We start from the raw sequence: 17,053 nt of genomic DNA, 5'->3' as shown, positions 1-17,053 counted from the left end.
TGAGTGTTCTGTAGTTCCTCAAGTACAGATCCTTTACCTCTTTGGTTAGGTTTATTTCCAGGTATCTTATGGTTCTTGGTGCTATAGTAAATGGAATCGATTCTCTAATTTCCCTTTCTGTATTTTCATTGTTAGTGTATAAGAAAGCCACTGATTTCTGCACATTGACTTTGTATCCTGCCACGTTGCTGAATTGCTATATGAGTTCTAGTAGTTTGGGGGTGGAGTCTTTTGGGTTTTCCATATAAAGAATCATGTCATCTGCAAAGAGAGAGAGTTTGACTTCTTCATTACCAATTTGGATACCTTTTATTTCTCTCTGTTGTCTGATTGCTGTTGCTAGGACTTCTAATACTATGTTGAACAAGAGTGGTGAAAGTGGGCATCCTTGTCTTGTTCCTGATCTCAACGGGAAGGCTGCAAGCTTTTTCCCACTGAGGATGATATTTGCTGTGGGTCTTTCATAGATAGATTTGATGAGGTTCAGGAATGTTCCCTCTATCCCTAAACTTTGAAGTGTTTTAATCAGGAACGGATGCTGGATTTTGTCAAATGCTTTTTCTGCATCAATTGAGAGGACCATGTGGTTCTTCTCTCTTCTCATATTAATTTGTTGTATCACATTGATTGATTTGCGAATGTTGAACCATCCTTGTAGCCCAGGGATGAATCCCACCTGATCATGGTGGATAATTTTTTTTTTTTCCCAATTTATTTATTTTCAGAAAAACAGTATTCATTATTTTTTCACCACACCCAGTGCTCCATGCAAGCTGTGCCCTCTATAATACCCACCACCTGGTACCCCAACCTCCCACCCCCCCGCCACTTCAAACCCCTCAGACTGTTTTTCAGAGTCCATAGTCTCTCATGGTTCACCTCCCCTTCCAATTTACCCAAATTCCCTACTACTCTCTAACGCCCCTTGTCCTCCATGCTATTGGTTATGCTCCACAAATGAGTGAAACCATATGATAATTGACTCTCTCTGCTTGACTGATTTCACTCAGCATAATCTCTTCCAGTCCCGTCCATGTTGCTACAAAAGTTGGATATTCGTCCTTTCTGATGGAGGCATAATACTCCATAGTGTATATGGACCACATCTTCCTTATCCATTCATCCGTTGAAGGGCATCTTGGTTCTTTCCATAGTTTGGCGACTGTGGCCATTGCTGCTATAAACATTGGGGTACAGATGGCCTTTCTTTTCACGACATCTGTATCTTTGGGGTAAATACCCAGGAGTGCAATTGCAGGGTCGTAGGGAAGCTCTATTTTTAATTTCTTGAGGAATCTCCACACTGTTCTCCAAAGAGGCTGCACCAACTTGCATTCCCACCAACAGTGTAAGAGGGTTCCCCTTTCTCCACATCCTCTCCAACACATGTTGTTTCCTGTTTTGTTAATTTTGGCCATTCTAACTGGTGTAAGGTGATATCTCAATGTGGTTTTAATTTGAATCTCCCTGAGGGCTAATGATGATGAGCATTTTTTCATGTGTCTCATAGCCATTTGTATTTCTTGATTGGAGAAGTGTCTGTTCATATCTTCTGCCCATTTTTTGATGTGTTTGTCTGTTTCGTGTGGGTTGAGTTTGTGGAGTTCATTATAGATCCTGGATATCAACCTTTTGTCTGTACTGTCATTTGCAAATATCTTCTCCCATTCCGTGGGTTGCCTCTTTGTTTTTTTGACTGTTTCCTTTGCTGTGCAGAAGCTTTTGATTTTGATGAAGTCCCAGAAGTCTATTTTCGCTTTTGTTTCCTTTGCCTTTGGAGACGTATCTTGAAAGAAGTTGCTGTGGCTGATATCGAAGAGATTACTGCCTATGTTCTCCTCTAAGATTCTGATAGATTCCTGTCTCACGTTGAGGTCTTTTAGTGGATAATCTTTTTAATGTGTTGTTGGATCCTGTTGGCTAGGATCTTGTTGAGAATCTTAGCATCCATATTCATCAGTGGTATTGGTCTAAAATTCTCCTTTTTGGTAGGGTCCTTGCCTGGCTTGGGGATCAGGGTAATGCTGGCTTCATAGAAAGAGTCTGGAAGTTTTCCTTCTGCTTCAATTTTTTGAAACAGCTTCAGGAGAATAGGTGTTATTTCTTCTTTGAAGGTTTGGTAGAATTCCCCAGGGAATCCGTCAGGTCCTGGGCTCTTGTTTTTTGGGAGGTTTTTGATCACTGATTCAATCTCGTTATTAGATATCGGTCTATTCAGGTTGTCGATTTCTTCCTGGTTCAATTTTGGTAGTTTATATTTTTCCAGGAATGCATCCATTTCATCTAGGTTGCTAAGCTTATTGACATATAACTGTTCGTAATAACTTCTGATGATTGTTTCTACTTCCTCGGTGTTAGTTGTGATCTCTCCCTTCTCATTCATAATTTTATGAATTTGGGCTTTCTCTCTTTTCTTTTGGATTAGTGTAGCCAGTGGCTTATCGATCTTATTGATTCTTTCAAAAAACCAGCTTCTAGTTTCATTGATGCGTTCTACTGTATCTCTGGTTTCTCCCTCATTGATCTCAGCTCTAATCTTGATGATTTCCCTTCTTATGTGTGGAGTTCTTTCAATGGCTGCGTAATACTACAGGATGTGGGGGCCATAATGTGCATAGTTATTGGCTTCCTGAGGGCACTTCTGTTGTTTTCGGTCTTTGACTAGTACAAGCAATGTTACAACAGGTAGAATTATATGGGTATCTCATTCAGCAGTGACTTGTTCTTCCCTGTGGTGGATTTTAATCCATATTTCTTTTCAAAAAGACTGAAACAGTTGGCATTTCCACATGCACAAGAATATCCTTCTCCCCAAATGTCTTCAATGAGAGCAATTCCCACTTTTTATTTTGGCTGATTTAATGGCTAATCTAATGGCTGATCTAATGGTTATGTGGTGATGTATCATGCTGGTTTTATGTGCATTTCCCGAACACCCAGCAAGGCTGAGCACAAGTTCATGCTTATTGGCCTCCTGCATTTGCTTTGTCCAAATCTCATTTGTCCATTTTTTTTTCCTTTTGGCTATTTAGGCTTTTATCCATTTGTAAGCACTTTTTATATAGTTTAGATATATCTATATCATGTATTTCAGATCATTTCCCCTAAGTTATTATTTCCTCTTTCAAAGTTAAATTTTTATTGAAGTGCAATATTCGTTTCTTTTAGTTTGACATTTGATCCTCTGCAGGTGGATTAAAATTATAAATTATGTGTGTCTTTTTTTTTTATAGTTTCTCAGCCCTATCTCAGGTAATCAACAACTTGAGGGATATTTCTGTGCATATGAAGCCTATTATTTCTTCCTCCTTTTCTTTAATCAATCTAGAATTTACTTTGAAGTACTCTTTTCCAGATGAACAGGCTTTTAGGTCAGCACCATTTTAAAAATAACCCATCTTTCCACTTTTAACTAAAATACCATTTTTGTTATATATCAAATAGCCACATGTACTGGGATCTATTTCTGAGCTCTCTCTATTCTATCCTCTGACTTGCCTCTTTCTAAGCCAAAACCAAAGCCATTATAAGCAGGTTGTGATATGCTTTAATTTTGTAAGGCAAGTCATTCCTCACTAGTCTTATTTACATTTATTATCTCATATAAACTTTAAGATCACTTTATCCAATTCCTCCCAAATATTACTCAAATTTAAATTAGGATTATATTACATTTGTTTAATTTGGGGAGAATTCATGTTTTTTAGTAGTATCTCTATCTAAAAACATTGAGGTCTTTATGTAACATTTTATTTATTTATTTTTTTCAGATGATCCTCTGGGGGTTTTTTCCCCCTTTTAAAACTTGTTGCTAGTAGAGAAAAAAAGTAATTTATTTTTCTTTATCCAACTTAGATCAATTTTGACATTAGTATTCCAAAGAACATTCTAAATCTTCTTCATTATTCAAGCTGGCCTCATTCTTACCAGACATCCTCACTTCCTACTTCATTAAGAAAATTGAGGTTATCAGCTTTCCAGACTCTTGTGTTCATGATCACCTGTGTTCATACCATTTCTTAAAAGCTTTTCCTCCATTGTTGGAGGATGAAATTTGTCTTCTCCTGTTCAAGCCCAGACTCCATTGCCTCCAACTTGTTTAGCTTCCTTGAGGACCTGGCTCCATTGATTTGCTGCCTTCTCTCCTGCATCTTCCATCTCTGCTTCTTGTTTTCCTCTGTATCCTCTCTGTGCTGTTAAATTCCTCTTTTCTGTTGTGAAGGGGCTCCTTTAAGGCTCTTGACCTAATTCTACAGCCATTCAGCCATTTCCAATGATCAGAAATACAAAAATTCTGACCGACAGTTCTTCTCCTATCTTCCCTTAACTTGGGCTAAAACATGGCTCTGTCAGCTTAGAGTGAGGACAGACAAGGGTCTGGCTCCCACAGACCTCCTCATCCTCTTTCTAGCCCTTCTGTGTTTGGGGCAAAAATAGCGGAGGAAGGGAGAGAGAAAAATGTCTCTTCCTTTGATTGTGGAAAATTGCAGTCCTCTGTGTTGGCTGTCCCTGCTTCTGGGGCTACTACTGAGCAGCCACTGATGTACTATGGGGAGTACATGTTAAAATGCTGGCTTTGTCTTCTAGTACTTGTATGCACAGATTCTTAAGTAAGCCTTGGAGAAGGGTCTCAGGTGAGGGATCTGCCTGCAGGTGTATAGCTCTTCTCCACTCCCTCTCAGCTCCCTCACAGACAGTCCATATCATTTTCTGGAGTGTACCTAGTCCCTGCCCAAATGGCCACAGTATTTTATACCTTCTCCCTGAGAGTGGAGAAGGATTTAAAAAAAAAAGGTATAAAAGGGGTAGACTCCCTACCCCCTTGTGTGCATGAGAGAAGTCATACTGTTATTGCAAAGCAAAACTCAGCCCTATGTTGTAAATAAGAGATACTCCTCAGGCAATGCCATTCAGTAAAGATAAACATGAAAGGATGAGCAAATATGAATACAAAGAAAGCATGGGCCCTGGTTTTATATTAGTGAATATAGAATTCAAACCAAAAAGCAATTTAAAAAGCTTCAGTGCTAAAGGTAAAAATTCACAAGGAAGATAAGATATGAATACTTACATACCAAATAACTTAGCAATAACTCCATGAGGTAAAAATGTTAGAATATACAATGAGAAACAGAAACACACTAAAAATAGGACACTTTAATGTACTTTCTAATCCCAAACAGATCAAAAGTTCAAAAAAATAAGATATAGGAAGACAGAAATAATCACAGAAACAAAGGAAATCAAGAAGTTACTTTGCACAACTCTCTGAAAATAAATAAACCTGGATGAAATGGATAATTTTCCAGGAAAGCCCAATCAACCAAAACTCAACCAGCAGATCTGAAAATTCTACAGAGCTCAATTTCCATGGAAATAAATAAATTAGGTTGTAGTAGCATAAGTATAGTTGAGAATACTAAGCTTTAATACTTAGAGATAATATTAAAATGGTGTGTTAGAATTGAGGAAAATCCTAAAGAAACGGTTATAAACTAGTTTTGGCTTATATATGTTGCAAATACGTATTCCACCCCTCAAAAGCACCATTGTCTGGTCTGTTAACGGTCACTCCTCTCTTTCACCCAGTACTCCTTCTCTAGCCCTAAGCAGCCACTAATCTACTTTCTGTGTCTATAAATTTGTCTGTTCTAGATATTGCATATAAACGGAGTCATATAATTCATGGTATTTTTTGACTGGTACTTGCATTTAACATAATATTTTCAAGGTTTAGTGATGATTTAACATTTATGAGCTCTTCATTTCTCTTAATTGCTAAATAATAACCCATTTTATAGATGTAATTCATGGTATTTATCCACTCAAGTGTACAGCCTTGCCCAAAGGAATCTTTAGAGAACAAATAATTCTAATGCTATTTAAACTTTCTCATATCTTAGAAAAATGAAAACTTCCAGATTATTTTTATAAATTATAACATTGATACTAAAACCGAATAAATTATAAAAAATGGTCAATTTTACTACTGAATATCAACTAAGAAAGGCCAATAAAATATTAATAAACTACCTTAAGAGAATAATGAATCATAATCAAATGGGTTCCTCCCCTACCACTTGCCCAAGAATGGTTCAATAGTACAAAATATATTAAAGTATTTTAGCATATTAATAAATCCATGGAAAAAAGTTTGTGTTCATGTACATGGTTGTTGGAAAGGAATTTGATAAAAATAAAATCAACTCTAGATTTTTTTAAAAAGTACTCCAAGAGTTGATGAAAACTTCCTTTATATGCTTATACATAAAATATGCATACATATTTTATATTGACCCTAAGGCTGGAATATTTCCTAACAGAGAAACACTGGAGATGTTCCTCCTAAAGTCAGAAAATAGACAAAGATCCCCCAAATTATCACTACTACTTTGTATTATCTAATTGATTCCCTAATAACCTTCAATACCACAGATAATTAAAGGTATAACTATTGAAAAAAATAAAAAACACCTCTATATTTGTAGATGGTATGATTGTACATCTGGAAAATCCAAGAGATAGCAAGTGAAAATGATGACAGAAACAACTCAGCAAGGTCTCAGTGAGACAGGAAACATATAGGACTCCATACAAATCTACTTTTTGCTCCTTTTTCCTGCTTCTGTTCTTGCTGGGACCTGCATCCCCACCCCACTTTACACACGCTTTGTAAAGAGCATATATCCTCCTTGTAAGGGACAAGAAGTTCATGGCTCTGTAGAATAAATAACCGCTAAAGAAGGACCAGGTGAGAATGGCTGGGGGAAGCTGTCACACGCACATTCCAGACACCGGAGCTGGAGAGCTCAGCAACGCAGCCCCTGCCTCCAAGGAAGACTATCTGGAACCTTGTCTTCGTTCTAACCCATTCTTGTCCTATGGACACAACTAGGTAATGTTCACATAAAAGTAAATATCCCAGAAGACACCCTGAAGGCAGACAGGACTAACTCCACAGCTAAATAGAGGAAAGAGACAGCACTGAAGAGGGCAGAAAGGGCACAGATGTGGTCCAGAGCTGAACAGCCTTAAGGGAGCATCTGCAGGAGGGAGGGAGCCATGGGAGGGAGAGAAACAGATTCTTACAGGAATCCCCACAACATTTGGCTCTGAACGTCGGAGGGGCCAAATTTCTTGTGATTTCTTACAATCAGCAGGACTGAAAACCTGGAACTTTAAAACTTAATGGCTTGACTGTGGAAGAGTCAGGAAGGAAAGAGAAAACTCAGTCCCCTTCCTTAAAGAGACAGTACAACAAACAGCCCCACAAGAGATACAACCTAGAAGCAGCATTTTGACAAAACCTAGGCTATACAGGAGGGATATGTGTTTACCAATCTCAGAGAATGTGCTGGAGGGGCAAGAATCTTTGGGAGATTTCTTCAGGAACAGAGGAACTGGCAGATACCATTTCCCTCCCGTGCACACCAGCATAAACACCAACACAGTAGACACTTGCTACCTACCCCGCTATCTTTGTACCCTGCCCTGGAGTTCTCTGCAGAGATGCCAGCTCCAGCCAGGCTTCAACCCTAGGTTCCCCCCACCCCCCAGCAGACCCTTGTGAACCTTGCTAATATCCCGTGTCCCGCACCCTCAAACTTCTGTGAATCCACCCTTCCAACATGCTCTTGGCCACAGCCCGTCCAAAACAGTGTCACAAGCCTAGTAATGTGCAAGCAGCCCTGAAAGGGGCTAGCACGACTCCAAAGTCACTCCTGTCCTGGAGAGAGGAAAAGATGACCACACACAGCCATCCGATTGGGGCCCAGCAGTGGGTTGGGGGCCGATGGCCAATCTGACCACAATCCCCACCCACCAGTGAAAGCACCTTAGGGGACAACACAGGGAACAGGAATTCCTGTAGTTTGATGCTACTGCATCTCTGGGAAATGCCTGTTCTGACTCAACTGAAGCCCAGCATGGCCCCAGATTGGCTCACTAACAGGACCAAACCCTGCCCACAACAGGCAAAGAGAGCCACTGCAGATGACTGTGCCAAGGGCAAATGCATATCACCCCCACTGCTAGCACACATGCAGCTCACAGAGGAGATACCCCTAAAGTCCCAGTACCAGATACCCCTAAAGTACCAGGATAGGAGACATTTTTCTTAGGTTCCACTGGCCAAAGCAAGTTACACGGTTGAGTATAGAAAGAACTTAAGCAGGGAAAAAAACCTAGGAAGCACTAAAGGAGTTTTCATATTTTTATATCTATAAAAATCAGTCAAGGGAATCACAAAATAAAAGATTGTAGAGTATGACACTATATACCTAAAATGTGGAGAACAGAAAAGTAAAGAATGGAGTCAAATTTAAGTGACCACAAACTTAATATAGACTGCTATGTGCAGAAGATGGTATATACCACGAGTCAAAAACCAGGCATAGAAATGCAAAAGATAAAGGAATCCAAGTATATCACTATGGAAAGCCGACTAATTGTGACACAAGAAAGCAAGAGGAGAAAGGAACACAGAAGAACTATAAACACAGTCACAAAACAAGTAATAAAATGGCAGTATGTACATAGTTATCAATAATTACCTTGAATGTAAATGAACCAAACGGTCCAATCAAAAGACATAGGGTGACTGATGAATAAGAAACCAACCCATCTATATGCTGCCTACGAAAGACTCATTTCAGACCTAAAGACACCTGAAGTTTGAAAGTAAAGGGATAGAGAAGTATTTTTCATACAAATGGTTGTGAAAAGAAAGCTGGGATAGCAGTACTTTTGTTGGACAAAATAGACTTTAAAAAAAAAAAAAAGACTCGCTTTGGTGAGTGCTGTGAAGTGTGTAAACCTGGCGATTCACAGACCTGTACCCTTGGGGATAAAAATATGTTTATAAAAAATAAAAAAATTTAAAAAAAAGACTGTACCGAGAGAAAAAGGACACTACATAGACTTTAAAACAAAGATTAACAAGAGACAAAGAAGGACACTATATAATCATAAAGGGAGCAATCCAACAAGAAGATATAAAAATTGTGTTTATACACCTAACCTGGGAGCACTCAAATGCATAATACAGTTAATAACAAAGATAAAGTAATCAATGGGAACACAACTATAGTAAAGGACTTTAATACCCGACTTATATCAATGGAGAGATTGTCCTAAAAGAAAACCAACAAGGATATAGTGGCTTTGAATGACACACTGGACCAAGTGGATCTAGCAACTATATTCAGGACACTCCATCCCAAACAGCAGAATGCACATTCTTTTCAAGAACACATGCAATAGCCTCTAGTATAGATCACATATTAGGCCACAAAATAAGTCTCAACAAATTAAAGAAGATCAAAGTCATACTGTGCATCTTTTCTGCCCATAATGCTATGAAATCAGAAATCAGCCATAATAAAAAATCTGGAAAGAGCACAAATACAAAGAGGTGAAACAATATGCTACCAAGCAATGAATGGTCGGGCAACTGAGGAATCAGAGAGGAAATAACATACCGGCCCACAAATGAAAATGAAAACACAACAGTCCAAATGCTTTGGGACACAGCAAAATCTGTTCTAAAAAGGAAGTTTATAGAAGAAGAAGCAAGAAGCAAGAAAAACATTGAATGGACAATTTAGCCTTACACCTAAAGGAACAAGAAAAAGAAGAATGAACAAAACCCCAAACCAGGAGAAGGAAGGAAATAATATAGATTAAAGTAGAAATAAATGAGATAGAAACTAAACAACAACAACAACAACAAGATGTCAATGAAATCAGGAGTTGGTTTGTAAAGATAACAAAATTGATAAACCCTTAGCCAGGTTCATAAAAAAGAGAGACTGTGAGAAAGAGAGCTGAAATAAACAAAATTAGAGATGAAAGAGAAATAACAAATGACACCACAGAAATACAAAGGATTATAAGAGAATAGTATAAAAATTATACACCAACAAATTGGACAACCTAGAAGAAACGGATAAATTCCTAGAAACATGTATCATTTCAAACTGAATCAGAAGAAGTAGAAAGTTTGAACAGACCAATTGCCAGCAATAAAATTGAATCATCCATCAAAAAACTCTTGACAAAAGTCCAGCACCAGACAGCATCACCGGCAAATACTATCAAATGTTTAAAGAAGAGTTAGAGGTGCCTGGATGGCTCAGTTAGTAGAGTGTAATTTCAAGGTTGTGAGTTCAAGCCCCATGGTGGGCATGGAGTACATGTATTTATTTTTTTAAAAAATTTCTTCTTAAACTATTCCAAAAAATGGAAGAGGAAAGAAAGTTTCCAAATTCATTCTATGAGGTCAGCATTACCCTGACACCAAAGTCAGATAAAAACACTACAAAAAAGGGAAGTATGGGCCAATATCTCTGATGAACATAGTTGAAAAAATCTTCAATATTAGCAAACTGAATCCCACAATACCTTTAAAAAGTCATTTGCCATGATCAAGTGGGATTTATTGCCAGGATGCAAAGGTGGTTCAATATTCACAAATCAATCAACATGATACATCACATTAACAAGAGAAAGGATAAAAAACATATGATCATTTCAATAGATGCACAAAAACTATTTGACAAAGGACAACACCCATTCATGATAAAAACCCTCAACAAACTATGTTTAGGGGGAACATAACTCAACATAATAAAAGCCATATATGAAAAACCCACAGCTAACATTATACTTAATGGTGAAAAACTGAGAACTTTCCCCCAGAGATCAGGAATACGACAAGGATGTCCACTCTCACCACTTTTATTCAACATAATATTAGAAATATCAGCCAAAGCAATCAGACAAGAGAAAGGAATGAAAATCATCCAAATTGGTAAGGAAGAAGTAAAACTTTCATTATTTGTAGATGATATGTTACTGTATATGGAAAACCCTAAAAACTCCACTGAAAAACTATTAGAACTGATAAATGAATTCAATCAGTTTGCAGGATATAAAAGTAATGTTCAGAAATCCATGGCATTTCTATAAACTAATAATGAAGCAGTAGCAACAGAAATTAAGAAAACAATCTCATTGCAATTGCACCAAAAATAATAAAGTATCCAGGAATAAACTTAACCAAACAAGTGAAAGACTTGTACTCTGAAAACTATAAAACATCTATAAAGGATTTGGAGATGGAAGGACATTCACGCTCATGGGTTAGAAGAACAAGTATTGGTTTTTCTTTTTTTTTAAAGTTTTTTAAGTGATCTCTACACCCAATGTGTGGCTTGAACCCTGAGATCAAGGAAGTTGCATGTTCTACTGACTGAGTCAGCCAGGCACCCTATGGTAGAACAAATATTGTTGAGATGTCCATACTACCCAAAACAAACTACGGATTTAATGTAATTCCTATCAAAATGCCAATAGCATTTTTCACAGAACTAGAACAATCAAAATTTATATGGAACCACAAAAGACCCCGAATAGCCACAGAGATCTTGAAACCAAACCAAACGAAACCAAACCAAACCAAAACAAAACTAGAGGTATCACAATCCCAGATTTCGAGTCATATTACAAAGCTGTAGCAATCAAAACAGCATGGTACCCAAACAAAAAGACACATTGATCAATAGAACAGAATAGAGAGCTCAGAAATAAACCTGCAATTAGATGGTCAATTAATCTTTAATAAAGGAGGCAAGAACATACAATGGGTTAAAGACAGCTCTTCAATAAATGGTGCTGGAAAAACTGGACAGCTGCATGCAAAAGAGTGAAATTGGACCACTTTATTACAACACACACAAAAGTTAACTCAAAATAGATCAAGGACCTCAATGTGAGAATCAAAACCTAAAAATAATAGAAGAGAACAGGCAGTAATTTCTCTGACATTGGCAATAGCAACATTTTTTCTAGGCATGTCTCCTGGGGCAAGGGAAACAGAAGTAAACCTAAACTATTAGGACTACATCAAAATAAACAGCTTCTGCACAGCAAAGGAAACCATCACCAAAGCTAAACGACATTTGGGGCACCTGGGTTGCTTAGCCGATTAAGTGGCACCTTCAGCTCAGGTTACATTCACAGGGTTCCTGATTTGACCCCTGCATAGGGCTCCCTGCTTAGCAAGGTGTCTCTTCTCCCTCTCCCTCGGGCTCATGCACTCTCTCCCTCACTCTCTCTCTCCTTACTTGTAAAGAAAAAAACCTGAAAGACAATGTAGTGAATGGGAGAAAGTATTTGCAAATCACATATCTGATAAAGGGTTAGTATCCAAAATATATAAAGAAGTTATACAACTCAACACATACACACACACACACACACACACACACACACACACACACATGCACGCATTCCTATGAATAATCCTATTAAAAATGGGCAGAAGACATGAACAGACGTTTCTCCAAAGAAGATACACAGATGGCCGATACATGATGCTCAACATCACTATTCATCAGGGAAATGCAAATAAAAACCTCAATGACCTACCATTTCACACCTGTTACAATGGCTCAGATCAAAAATACAAGAAACAAGTGTTGGTGAAGTTGTAGAAAAAAAGGAACCCTTTTCAGAAGGAATGCAAGCTGATGCAGCCACTGTGGAGAAGAGTATGGAGGTTCCTCAAATGTTAAAAATAGAACTTCCATATGATTCAGTAATCACACTACTAGGTGTTTACCCAAAGAAAATGAAAACACTAATTTGAAAAGATATACCCACACTGATGTTTAGAGCACCTTATTTATAATAGCCAAAATATGGAAGCAACTCATATGTCCATTAGTAGGTGAATAAAGGAGACATTGTGTGTGTGTGTGTGTGTGTGTGTGTAAAAGGAACTATTACTCATCCATTAAAAAAATGAAATTTTGGGGACGCCTGGGTGGCTCAGTTGGTTGGACGACTGCCTTCGGCTCAGGGCGTGATCCTGGAGTCCAGGGATCGAGTCCCACATCGGGCTCCCAGCTCCATGGGGAGTCTGCTTCGCTCTCTGACCTTCTCCTCGCTCATGCTCTCTCTCACTGTCTCTCTCTCTCAAATAAATAAATAAAAATCTTTAAAAAAAAAATGAAATTTTGCCATTTACAATGACATGGATGGAGCTAGAGAGAATAATGCTAAGCAAAGTAAGCTACAGAAAGACTAATACCATGTGATTTCACTCCTATGTGGAATTTAAGAAAGAAAACAACTGAACAATGAAGGAAGAGAGACAAACCAAAACAGACCCTTAACTACCGAGAATAAACTGAGGGTTACCAAACCATCAGAGGCGAGGTGGGTGGGTGGACGAGGTGGCGGGAATTCAAGAGGACACACTCATCATGATGAGCACTGAGTAACCTATGGGATTGTTGAATCACTATATTGTACTCCTGAAACTAATGTTAACACTGGATGTTAAGTATAGCAGACTTAAACTAAAATAAACATTATATAAAAAAATAAAAGTGCAGGATTGGGATCGAGTCCCGCATCGGGCTCTCTGCTCAGCAGGGAGCCTGCTTCCTCCTCTCTCTCTCTGCCTGCCTCTCTGCCTACTTGTAATCTCTCTCTGTCAAATAAATAAATAAATAAATCTTTAAAAAAAAAAAAAGTGCAGGATTGGCTTATGAAAAGATAAACTAATGGAATGGAATAGAAAGTCCAGAAATAAACTTGAATGCGTAAGGGAATTTAGTGTGAAATGAAGACTGCACGCCAAATCAAACATAAAGATAGTCTTTTCAATACACAGTGTTGGAAAAACTGGGAATCGAGTTGGAAAAAAGTAAAGCATATTCCATACTCTTGCTATGTATTAGGATAAGCAGAGAGATCCACATGGATCACAGATTTAAATGTAAAAAATGAAATAATAAACACATTAGAAAACAGTAGGTGAGTTTCATTTTATCCTTGGGAAGACCTTTCTAATGATGATTCAGAATCCAGAAAGGCTGACAGTTAAAAGTAAACACAAAAACAAGTACTTTTGTAGGTTAGAAATATACCAACAGCAAAATCAAAATACAAATGACAAAGTAAGAAAGACATTTGTGACTCACAGTAAAGAATAAATACTTACATTCTCTCTCTCTCTATGTATATATATATTCATATATATGTAAATTTCTAGAAATAAAGGAAAAGATCAACTTTATATGAATGTGGGCAAAGGATATAAATGGATAGGTCACGGGAAAAAATTTTCACTAAACATATGAGAAATTGCCAAATTCACTGGCAAAAATACAAATTAATATTCCAGCAAGATAACAATTCAACTATCAGATTAGCAGAATCCAAAAGTCCTCTAGCACACTGCAGGAGAGGCTCTGGGGAAGCAGACACTTTCAAACACCACTTGTAGAAGTAGGAAATGGAATAACCACCAGGAAGGATTTTCTGCAAACATCTACCAGAATTTCAGATACACTTACTCTTGACCCAATAATCTCATTTCCAGGAATTACAGTATAGATATAGATTGATATAGATATCACAAATAACATCTATACATGCATACATTATTTGTACTAATATGAAACAACAGTTGTGCAAGGATATCCCTTGCAGGATTTTTGTAAGATCAGAAGATTGGAACAGAAGCACGCAGCAGTAGGGGCGGTTGGGTAAGTCATGGGATATGTGGACAATAGGAAACTGTGCATCTGCAAGAGAGAATAAGGAACATCCTTACCAACTACTGACTTGGAAACATCTCCAGGATGAATGTTCGTGTTCGAAAAGGTAAGGAATTAAACAGTGTGTATTTTCGGTTCTTCTATGTGAACGGCTGCGGCCACTGTGCACTGGCGCTCGCGTACATGCGCAGGGAAACACTGGGAGGACCACGCACAAGCTGATAGAGATAATGATCCAGCAGCTGGAGGGAAAAGGTGGACAGGCGAGGGTAAGAATGAGATTTCGATGTAATCTTTTAATTTTGATACATTCAATGAATATTGTGCATGTTTAGGAAACTGTAAATGTTCAGTGTGGCTCTTCTTTTCTCATAGGATAAATTTCAAATTCCTGAGGCTCAAAGCAGCCCTGTACAACTTGGCCGTAGCCTGAAGGGCTTTTCCTTTCTCATCTCGTAGCCCTGCGGGGACCTGGACCCGTGTGGGTGGGGCCGGAACGAGGAAGTACGAAGTCGTCGTGGGAGGAGCTTCTCACACGCGGGGCGGCCCCTGCCCTCGAGACGCCGCAGAGGCGCCTGGGAGTCGTGCATGCGGGCGCTCCAAAGAGTGGCGGTGGCTGCGCTCATCTTGGGGGCGGGGCAGCCGGAGTTTGGGGTCGAGAGAAAAGCCAGGCCCTGGTCCAGTGAACTCCATACACGCTGGGAAGCGAGGCCCGTGAATATGATTCCTCTCACCACAGAACTCCTGGACCCCCGGCGCCGACGTCAGGGAGCTCTCGAGTTTTCGCGAAAGCACCGTGTCGCGCTGCTCTCGGGCACGACCTCGCGACCGGACCAGTCTGTGCGCCGCTGTGGCCGTCGTCCGGTCCGCCACTCCGTCTACCACCGACCGTGTTCCCTGCGCTGCGCCTTCTGCTCCTGTGACTCGTCCGTCCGCGGGTGTCTCCCCCACGACCTCTCACCCACTTCGCCCATCCCCCAACCGTCGCCCTCCTCAGGGAGGTCTGCTGAGGGCGCGCGCCCCCTGACAGCCTTCGGGAAACCACTGCCCCTCACTGCGTTCAAAGTGATACTGAAACCCCTTCCCCGGCCGTCCCGCTCGGGCCCACAAGTCCGTCCCGCCGCGCCGCCCGCCGCGCTCCCCTCACGGTGCTACCCCCACAGTCCTCGCCCATGTCCGGGGTGCGTCGAGCTGCTTCTCGCCGTGTCCGCACCGTCCCTGCCGCACCGCCTGACGCCCGCTCGTCCGGCCGTCCCCGCCGGGTCGTACCTCCGAAGGGGCGCGTCGTCACCGCCTCCGCTTCCTTCCACGCCGGACTCCGTGACTGACGCGCATTTACTTGTTTGAGGCCTCGCTGCCTCACGGCGCGACGAGCTCCACGAGGCCGGAATCGATCTTCTCAGACTCCGAGGGCTGCTCGGCGGACGGCGGTCAGTGAAGGTTTGTGAGAGGAAATGAAGCTCCGTAAACCTCCAGAGCGAGATTCCGATGCTCTTTCCCCAGACGTGGAAGCGGAGGGTCAGAAAGGCCGGGTCGTCCTTCCAGCGTCCCCAACACAGTCCGCGTCCAACCCCGCGTCCTGGAAGGCGGCGTTTGCTCCCGAGTGTGAGCGGCCCCTCGCGGGAACGACCAGAAGGGCCTGGAGGTGGCCGCGGCCCGGGAGAGCAGCACAGCCCGTCCTGGCTGACGGCGGCCTCGCGGCCGGCGGGGAGCAGCCTCCGTGGGGGCCCTGGGTCTCCCCCTCACGTCACAGAACGCGGATGCGGCGGGATATCCTGTAAGTGGGTCGAGGGAAACGGGTTCGCGAAGGGAACTGCTCTCAGAGGGTCCCGCGGGATGGAGGGAAGAGCCCAGAGCGGGAAGACGAGCAGGGAAAGGGGGCGCGGCGGCGCCGCATCCGCGGGGACGAGAGCGCGCGCGCGTTTGACCGACAGCGTGCGGCTGCCTGCGAACGCGCGCGGCTCTGAACAAGCGGCGGCGACGGGAGCACAACCGCCCGAGGGTCGCGAGGCTCGCAGGCAGGACGAGGCCGCGGCCCTCACTGCACTCCTCGGGGCTTCCAGTGCTTTTGTCCCTGGAGAGACTCGTACTCGAGGGTCTACCTCTCGCCCCCATCGAGTTCTGGCCTAACCCGGTTCCTCTGGAAACTCCGGCTTCACGGCGGTTGGCTGAGTTGCTCCTGCTGCGAAGGCCGGGCAGAGCCCGCGAGTCGTGAGGGGCGGAGTGGCGGTGGGGGTGGGGAGGCTTCCCCGGAGGAGAGCTGGAAGTTCAAAGATCCTGGGGTATGTTCAGTACCACATCTTACACTCTCCGAAGTGGGTGTCAATCTGGGTGTCGTCTCAGGCCGCTCACAGATGCGGCAGGCCCAGCAGGAGCGGACGTCAGCCGCTTCTAAAATGCGGAAGCTCCTGACTCGAGACACACTCCATGGGGCTTGAACCTCTGCGTCGTTAGACTTGGCGAGCCACGGAAACTGGTCATAT

This window comes from Neovison vison, chromosome 3 (assembly GCF_020171115.1).
Source record: "Neovison vison isolate M4711 chromosome 3, ASM_NN_V1, whole genome shotgun sequence".
NCBI lineage: Eukaryota > Metazoa > Chordata > Mammalia > Carnivora > Mustelidae > Neogale > Neogale vison.
This window is presented reverse-complemented; position numbering follows the sequence as displayed.